At 32.3% G+C, this 10,416-nt stretch overlaps 1 non-coding gene across 1 annotated transcript; it reads left to right on the forward strand.

Moving 5' to 3' along the window:
• Window positions 1-417: 417 nt before the first annotated feature.
• Window positions 418-2,289, forward strand: LOC105343437 (uncharacterized). Its single transcript, XR_010710869.1, has 3 exons — window positions 418-519; window positions 962-1,058; window positions 1,570-2,289. It is a non-coding gene; the product is annotated as an uncharacterized protein (transcript).
• Window positions 2,290-10,416: the final 8,127 nt, after the last annotated feature.

Here is a 10,416-nt window from a genome sequence, read left to right on the forward strand (position 1 = left end):
TTTATAAGCATTAATTGCAGGATGCAACTTTTGTTGTTTCTTAATTTCAGTAAAATTGAAGTTATGATGTATTCTTGCTAGCTGAACAAAATCATTTTCATATTATTTTTTTTCTTTTTGTATTTGTAGCATGGATGCGACTATAACTGCTTTAATAAGTTTGAATCATTTGTTTGTCTTGTTTGTTTTTTGCACATTTAATGAATAATCTTAAAAACCTAAATAAAACAAACTTTTTCAACAAATGGACACCCATTAATTTAATTTACAAAAGCAGTAGATGTTAAAAATTAAATGAAAACAAAACGTTTTGTTTTCGCCATAAAAAATTCTCTTGATTAATTGGAGGTAATATCTTAAACGCTGTGAAAACTTGTATCCAAATATCACGTGACTAGCACTGTAATATATTTAAGATATTAGTACACCAGGTAAAAAGAGTCCACTCTTTTAAGTTGATACAGGTTGTGTTCAGATTCCAACAGCTAGGTTGAATTTTAACGTTACTTACAAAGAAAGGTATAGTGATAATTTATACAGTAGCAAAGCTTTCATGTTGATTTTATATTTGTATACGGTTGAAGAAAATTATCTTTTGAGAAATTTTTTCATGTTGGTTTGTGGTTTTATTTTTGTGGATAAAATCCCAAAGGAAAGTTTTTACAAATCAACTTTTTACGATAGCGTGAAACAAATATTATAAATTGTTCTTAAAAATATTCAAGAGCTTTAAATTATTCCAAATTTCAACCACGTTTAAACAATATAGAGCTATAAAAGAACTCAAACTTGTAAAGGTTTTTCTTTTATGCAATTTTACTATTGGCAAAATGAATGTTTTAATGTTGTCAGAAACATATTATCTACACTGTATTTTGTTTATTACTGTAAAGTTACCTTGATAAAAGATCGTTTTCATCAAGTACTCAATCAGTTTTAAACGATTAGAATTAAATTACAGTTTTGTTACCAGAAGATGAATACAAGTGTTTTTTCCTTCCTATTGGTATTACCGGTTTACGTGACGTCAGAACCTCTTTATGGTCATTTAACAAGGGGTAAGATCGCATGTTATCATCTAGCGTGTTATTGCTGCTAGTTTTAATAGTCAAAATATACCATTTAAAGCGCATAGTTCTTTGACACATTAGATTACTGCACGAAGCTGACAGACATACTAAGTAAACCATTGCTTTACCTTAGAACAATATATATTTATAGAAACAACTCACCAACCTCTACAAATAGTCCACGAATATTTTTTAATGCTGAAAATAGTTGTCAAATTCGGTTTTATAAAGAGACGATTGTAGGTTACATAATATATGGAATCGGATGTCTTTATAAATTTTAAGAACTCTAATACCTGCTGTATTTTATTCTAAACACGAATGTATTAAGCTTAAATAAATTATAATCATTGTGGAATTTCTCCAATTCAAAGTACTTGTATCTTAAAATGATTTGTATTAAATTAAAACTATCTTGTTTGAAATATATTTATTTGTATATGATCGTAAAACACTGTATGGCAATAATTAATGGATTTTATATGTACATTTTAATTAGAGAACATAGAGCACAATCTGGCTAAGCGATCAGCAGCACTGCTTCCTGGTTTGTCCGTGCTCAAACCTAAACTGCCACCGGAGGTTGGACCTAAGACGAACTCAGATGAAGCACCAAAACCGAGGACAAAATTGCTGCAACCGTTGCTGCCATACAAATTGCCATCAGATTCCTCGGTCATTCCACTTCAGTTACCACAAGAACAACCCAAAAAGAAACAAACAAAGCCGCATGTTGAAGCATCGTCATTTCAGCCGCTTGATCTGCCTAAAGACACATCAGTGAAACGTCCGCCAAAAGTCATATCTATAACGCCACAAGATCCGCCAGAAAAACCGGAAAAAGAAATGTCATTACCGCCCAAAAAAATTCTACCAGTTAACCCACCGAAACCGCCAGTTAATGTTATGTCTTTACCACCAAAAAGCTTGCCACCAAAAATAAAACTGCCGATGCTACCAAAAAAGGAATTGTCTATTGCGCCACAGAAGCCGTCAGCAATAAATCCACCAAAGCCACCTCCATCGTTGGAAACCTCCAAAAAGCAAACGGAGTCACCTGATCCGCCAGTAGAGTGATCGGCAAATTGGACAAATGATTATACGTGTGCCAAGGTCTACATTTCTTATGTTGAAGACTTTATTGATATACACCATATAGCTTTTAAAAAGCATGAACAGTTTTGTTTACGTTCATTAATAAACAAATTACTACTGATAATTCTTTTTTTTTTAAATTTTTTAAATCTATTCCACATCTATGGATAACCTACTAAGATAACTACTAAGTGTACCGTTATATATATTGTAAGTAACCCCTGATCTCAACAAGAATATTCTGTTCTGAACAGATTCCGGCATGAGGCGTATAACCAGCTACCAAAGGTAGCATCCATTACTTTCAGCAAAATTCTGTATGTTTGACAAATGCGTTTTTAAAGCCCACTCCGTTACATTAAACCAACGAAACAAAAGAAAAATTAGCTCTTGTTTTTCTTTTAAGGAATGTCATAATTCACTACAAATGTATGCATTAAATAGTTTTTGTTTTTTGTTGCTTTTTGTGAAAACATAATGTGTATTATCGGGAACGTGAAAGCCAAAGGTGTGTTATCATGTACACATCTTCTTACTGCGGAGCTTAAATCATTTTTCGTATTAAATGTATTAGTAATAAACATATGTATATTTAATATGTTTTCTCAAATATCATGTATGCACTATGGTTTTTCACTAAATCGGCAATATAATTACATTTTGCTGGTGTTTCAACAAGGCTCCAACTTTACCGTTATCACATAAACAATCATGATGTCAGGAAAAAAACCCATAACTAGATGTGTGAATTTCTAAAAATAAGGAGTATAACTTATTTGTATGATGCGTAAGCGCGTTAACTCGGGAACTTTAGCCCGAAATTCGTCTTTGACAGCTACATGTTTTGATTAAATTCGGATGAACTTGATCTCCTGTTCGCTTCAACTTTACACTTTGGACATCCTCATAAATCCCCATTTCTAAAAAATGTTTGTTTCTCACCTTTACAAGGCCTAAATCCAACATATATGTCAAGTTGTTGATTTGAAATGTTTACTTTTGCGAACAGGAAATGTCTATTGTCAAGTCGAACGTACAATTTCTATGTTAAGTGTTGTAATTAACGATATATAATACAATTTAATATTTAACAGAATTACTTGAAAATAAATAGGGTTTGTCCTTTAAACCTGCTTATAAAGTGTACGAAGTTTGATGAACATGCATGCGAGGCATTTCTTAGAATTTTGCTTAAAGGGACTTAGACACGATTTGACTTTAAATTTTCAAATTTTATTTTTCCGTTTTCAATGTTTATAATGATAAATATAGAAGTTTATAATGTAATGTCAAAATTTAAAAGTCAAATATCAAGTTATAGGCAAGATACGGAGTTAATGATTCTTTGTTTTGTAAACAAAGCTCCAATATTGTCATTTTAACATATGTGTTGTATTGGCGTATGTTTCAATCAAATGTAACTTTCTTTTGTTGATAATAGTATAAATGAAATTATTGAGTTAGAATATGTCTTTTTGTCCATGAAATGGTAATTCTTTACATTCCATTCTTTGTAAACAACTATAAGACTCGAGCTTTGTTTACATAACAATCATTTCTTACCTCTGTATCTCGCTTGCAACTTGACTTAAACATTCAATATTTTGGTCAATCATTTAAGGTTTCTCCACCCTCGATGTTTTTATGGTTTAATCTGTGTAATTTTTGTTTAAATTTGATGATTAATATGCAAACAATCAAATTAAAGTTAAATATTGGTATGTTGCAAATATTTTGTTCATGCTGTAGGAGCTAACACAAGTACACTATCAGGACAGTTATAGCAACGACTGCTCTCTTATCAAACATCACATTTATTTTAACTAATTTCGATATAATAAAGCAATTTTTAAAAGAAATTAATCGCAATTCTTTATTTTAAGTATTTTAACATTTTAAGGCCATTCAAAATTGCCAGTATGAAAGCTATCACATTTACAGTGCATTTTGATACGATTTTTCAACCATGAATAAGTACAGTTTAGCAACATAAAACGTCTATTACTTTTGAAATAATGGTTCAAACTCACTGAAAATTGGTACATTTGTAATTCATTATATATCCTATCGAAATCTGCAAAGAAATGTTTACCTTGCCTGGTAAAAAATTATGAATCGTGGTCTCTGTCAAGTTTGCCTATATACGGTTTTATCAGTTTTTCATTGAATTCAGCGATTTCAACTCAAACTACTCTCTATGAATTGTTAAACATTGGTGTCATTTCACTTTACATAGCTTAAAATGTGTTAAACACAAGTATAAATCAAGAAATATTGGCAAAACTATGCACCACATAACACTATTATTATAACCGATAACGGTAAAATATTCCGGATTGCTCACAATGACGTCACACGACAATCGAAAGACCTTAAAATGCACCAGTAAACCATTTTATACATAAAATATAAAAATAAAATTTTTGATCTCAAATCGTGTCCAAGTCCCTTTAAAAGGGTGAAATGGACACACATACATACACATACATCAGCGATGCTATATCCACTTAGCAACAAGTTGCGCGTGGGAATAACAACAAAAGGTCATTGGCCTTAACAGTCACCTGGGTAGCATATAACCCATACACAAACTTGTCGACGAGTCTCATATATGCATTTAATTAGGTTTCATTCTGGAGTAGAAAAATTATAAATTGGTAATGACGACCACCTCCCTGCCTGAAATCTTTCAAAAAGAACCTTGAAACCTATAATTTTGGCGAAAACCTTAAAGATCTGGTCTACAAAATCATGAATTCAGTTTTCCTTTCAGGTGTGTGGGAGTAACGAAGATAATTTTTTAACATTATATGCATTAACACCTATACATCAATTTTGTCCCTGCCCTACAGTCAAAACCCATACTTCAACGTTTCAGTTTTTTATACAATTGTGTGAGAATAAAGAAGAATTTTTTAAAACATTATATGCATTAACACTATATTGCCCCCCTTTCCAATGTCCTGAACCCCTGACCCAGGGGCCATGCATTTCACACTTTTAGTAGAGGGCTTCATGGACATCATAACTGTGCAACACATTTACCTCACATGTGTGGGGGTAGAGAAGATTTTTGAAATTTTGGCTTTTTTTTGCATATTTGGCACCACATGTGGCACCCCGGGGGTGGTAGAGCCATGAATTTCACAATTTAGATTCCTCTTACCATAGAGATGCCTCAAACCAAAAATGGTAACAATCAGCCTTAGGCTTGTAGTTTTTAAGAAGTTAAAAATGTAAAATTGTTAACGGACGACGCACCACGACGGATGAAAACGAATAGCAAATAGTCACCCGAGTGTACTCAGGTGACCTAATAATCTAAACTTTATTTAAAATATTGAATCTTAAATATAAAACATGCATGATGCATGCCCAGAGTTTTCAGGTTCAATTACGACGTACAAAGCCATCAAAAACTTTATTGACGCAAAAGAGCGTCGACGATGGATATCACAATAGACATGCGATTGCTAGAGTGTTACATGTAACTCCCATCCACTAAAAGCTTAATTTGAAGGTTTGTTTCAATTTAAAACAGGTAACTCTTAATGAGGTATGTATATAGAGTTAAAAAAAACAAGATATCTGTGAGCAAATGCTCACTAGTGATACCCCCGCTCTGAGGTGAATATGCAAAATAAGCAAAGTCGATATTTAACAGAAAGCTGGCATCCGATTGGCACAGAAATATATCCCACAATATGGCATGCCTAAACAAATAGTGTGTTAAAATTTCAAGCATCTGCGAAAAATAGTTGCTGAGAAATCTTTAACGGAAATTTGTTTGAAAATTTTGGCTAAAAATAAACAAAGTCGTCATTTAACACGAAGTTGACGCCCGATTGGTACAAAAATATAACCCAAGATATGGCATGCCTATACAAATATTGTATAAAAATTTCAAGCATCTGCGATAAATAGCTGCTGAGAAATCTTTGACGAAAATTTGTTGTTAAAAAAAAAGCAAAGTTGTCATTTAACAGGAAGTTGACGTCCGATTGATACAAAAATATATCTCACAATATGGCATGCCAAAACAAATAGTGTGAAAAAATTTCAAGCATTTGCGATAAATAATTGGTGAGAAATCTTTGACGGAAATTTTGAAAATTATGGGTTAAAAACTAAGCAAAGTCGTCATTAAACAGGAAGTTCACGTCCGATTGATACAAAAATATATCCCACAATATGGCATGCCTAAACAAATAGTGTGTTAAATTTCAAGCATCTGCGATAAATAATTGGTGAGAAATCTTTGACGGAAATTTGATTGAAAATTTGGCTAAAAATAAACAAAGAACTCATTAAACAGGAAGTTGACGTCCGATTGGTACAAAAATATATCCCACAATATGGCATGCCTAAACAAATAGTGTGTTAAAATTTCAAGCATCTGCGATAAACAGTTGCTGAGAAATCTTTGACAAAAATTTGTTTGAAAATTTTGGCTAAAAATAAACAAAGTCGTCATTAAACAGGAAGTTGACGTCCGATTGATACAAAAATATATCCCACGATATGGCACGCCTAAACAAATAGTGTATTAAAATTTCAAGCATCTGCGATAAATAGTTGCTGAGAAATCTTTGACGGAAATTTGATTGAAAATTTTGGCTAAAAATAAACAAAGTACTCATTAAACAGGAAGTTGACGTCCGATTGGTACAAAAATATATCCCACAATATGGCATGCCTAAACAAATAGTGTGTTAAAATTTCAAGCATCTGCGATAAACAGTTGCTGAGAATTTTTTGACAAAAATTTGTTTGAAAAATTTGGCTAAAAATAAACAAAGTCGTCATTAAACAGGAAGTTGACGTCTGATTGGTACAAAAATATATCCCACAATATGGCATGTCTAAACAAATAGTGTGTTAAAATTTCAAGCATATGCGATAAATAGTTGCTGAGAAATCTTTGACGGAAATTTGTTTGAAAATTTTGGCTAAAAATAAACAAAGTCATCATTTAACACGAAGTTGACGCCCGATTGGTACATAAATATATCCCACTACATGACATGCCTATACAAATATTGTGTAAAAATTTCAAGCATCTGCGATAAATAGCTGCTGAGAAATCTTTGACGAAAATTTGTTGTTAAAAAATAAGCAAAGTCATTTAACAGGAAGTTGACGTCCGATTGGAACAAAAATATATCCCACGATATGGCTTGCCTTAACAAACACTGTGTAAAAATTCAAGCATCTGCGATAAATAGTTGCTGAGATAAATGCGACAGAAATTTTTGTTACGGACGGACAGACAGACAGACGGACAGACAGACAGACACACAAGGGTAAAACAGTATACCCCCTCTCCTTCGGAGCCCCTCGTACAGGACGTCCAAAAGGGTCAAGTTAAGGACACAACAACCGACTTTAAAACTAGAAATAACGGAGAAAGTGTTCGTGAACGTACTGTCAAAGGGATTTTATACAATAGGAAGATTTATTAAAGAGTTGTGAGGAAACGCATAGTTGTTAAAGACATTAAATAAAAATGTTTGCATGGTGTTTACTTAAAAAAGATGGACTGATGAACACTGCTGGTCTTGATAATCAAAAGTTTGCTCTTTGTTCTGTATATAAAATACATGGCCCCCTAGTTCAGGTTTAAGTGTGACATTTCATATATTGAGTATACTGTACTTGAGCTTTTGAAAGTTTTAACTAAATGAAAAGGCTTTACATGTTAATTCCACTGCCTCACATATTATATTTTAGTCCCTTGGGATTTAACGTGTATATTTGTATTAGATACTTTTCCTGGAAAGACTTGTTAGATTGAAAGACTTCCCATTTTATAAGGATATGTGTCATCCAACATTCAACTGAAGAAGTTGATACTTGTATACGAGTTCAAAACATCTTCAAGGTTTCGTTCTTTGAAATGTACGAAGGACTTTGGGCAGAATATAGATAAATTTTGATATGTAGTTATATAATCATTGTATTTGTTTGTTAACATATTGTTAATATGAAAGGTTAAATTGCACACATATCTCTCATAGTATTATATTATTTAGTTTTTGACACCCCCATCACACACAAATCAAGGAGGTATTATAGCAATTGCCTTAGCCATCTGTCTGTCTGTATGTGCAATTATGTCAAATCTTTATCTCTGTAATGGATAAACATTATAATCTAATATAAATCAAAGATTGTATATGATCTGAGGGTATGTCATGATTTTGACAAAACCATTTGGGCAAGTTCAACGTCACTTGAAGGAAAATGCAAAATTTGTGTTTGCTCTATATATACCTTCCTTATTTAAAAAAATTGACGCTCCCACTACTCAAATTGCTTATTACCTGTGAAATATGGAAGAAATGTAATTTTAATGCATTCTTGGAATATAACCATCAATAGGTTGTTTTCAGATCTCTCTACGTACCTTTGCTCTGTTGTAGAGATATGTATTTTAAATGAATTGTGAACAATAAACAATAATTTTCCCAAAATGTTGCCGATTTTCCAAAGGTTAATGATGGTTCAATGTTCCAACCCCATACTGTATTTAACAGCCCAAAGTTAATATGTACGATATGTGAACATGTATTTACATAATGTTACATATTGTATGTTTTTACAGATTTATCATTTATTAGGACCCTAAATGTTAGATTTTCGTACACCTAAGCCAACTGTGATCCTTTAATTTCTTATTATAGGACTCCATTTTTGATTTTGGGGGAAACAATTCTTGAATGCCATCAAGGACCTGACAGAGACCAGAAGACAAATAAAATGAAGCTTCAACGGTGTAAAAAAATGTGTATAGAATGTTGCTTTTGCAAAGTATGAACGAAAAATTATCATCATAAATTGTCCTCTATTTCAGAATATATATAGAAATTGAAATATGACCTTATCTTCAGTAGTTGTATAAGTGACTGCAGCTAAACATACTTTGGATTGAGAACTTTAGCTAATTTTTTGAAAACTCCTCAAGTCTGTCCCAAGATAATTATGCTGCACATAAGGACATTTTTCCAAAAAATAGAAAAAATAAACATACCTGTTAAGGTAGTCCTATACTCGGCACTAAATGGGCTCAATCATTAAAAGCTTAGCTTTAAATGATAAATATATTCTAGCAATACATATACAAAAGGAAATATGCCTGTTTACATGCTAGTTTGTTTGTTATCACCTCTCAGACGGGTGTACCCCCTTGCGAAAATTATTGACAGTTATGAAATTTGCCAGACGTCCGTTTTTCCTAAAAATAATCACCAATTTTGGGAAAATTAGAACTGAACAAAATAGAGTATAAATATCTATTTAAGCCATATATCATCAATAATTTTGGACAAAATTTTGTAAGTAAGTACGCTTTATGGACCTGATGTATCAAAATAGAATACAAAAAATGCGATGCTAGTATCGCGTTTGGTATTTTTTATTATTATTTTATGGACTCAAACTAAAATTCATGGTGTTTATTCTATAGATTGACATCTTAGAAAAAAGATTTGGTAAAATAAATTATATGTTGACGGATTACTTTTCACGCTATAAGCTCTAAACCAAGCAGACCCTGACGAAAATATCCGTAAAAATCACATTTTGCTACAGTTTTCTGCCTAGATCTGTCAACAAAGTTAGATATCATTTAAACATTAATCAATTGACTATTGATTAAATTCGAAATAGCTTCTGTCTCTAAATTTAAACCGGTTTTAGTAAAAGAAAAGTAAAATTTCGGGGGGGGGGGGGGGGGGGGGCATCAAAACAAAGAAGATATAAGCATACCTGAGATCCTGGTTAATCAGAAACTTCGTTTTTCATTTTACTTTAACAGAATCGAGTTTCTCAACATTAATCATTTCTATCTCATAGAATACATATATTACCGTTCTAATTACTTATTATTGCCATTGTTTACAACAGCGATGTAGAGCAAAATCAATACCGGGTATCTAAAACGCTTTGTAAAAGTCGAACCAATATTGTAAAATCCGTATTATGACGTTGTGCGATACTCGGACTACTTTAAAGAAGTGCAATTGAAATAGATGAAAGGGAAAATTTCCAAGATAACTTCATTCACACATTATCATTCTTCTCTAGTAAAAATTCACAGGAATTGAGAAAACAGATTTCCTACGAAGATTAATAATGGGGAATATTGACATCTTTTCTCTATTTGAAAGTCACTCGGAATGCCTCACACAATTTCTCAATGTTAACATCCGGGTACCTTCATCCCTTTAGCAATGGATAATCCCTATAAACT

This window comes from Magallana gigas, chromosome 2 (genome assembly GCF_963853765.1).
Source record: "Magallana gigas chromosome 2, xbMagGiga1.1, whole genome shotgun sequence".
NCBI lineage: Eukaryota > Metazoa > Mollusca > Bivalvia > Ostreida > Ostreidae > Magallana > Magallana gigas.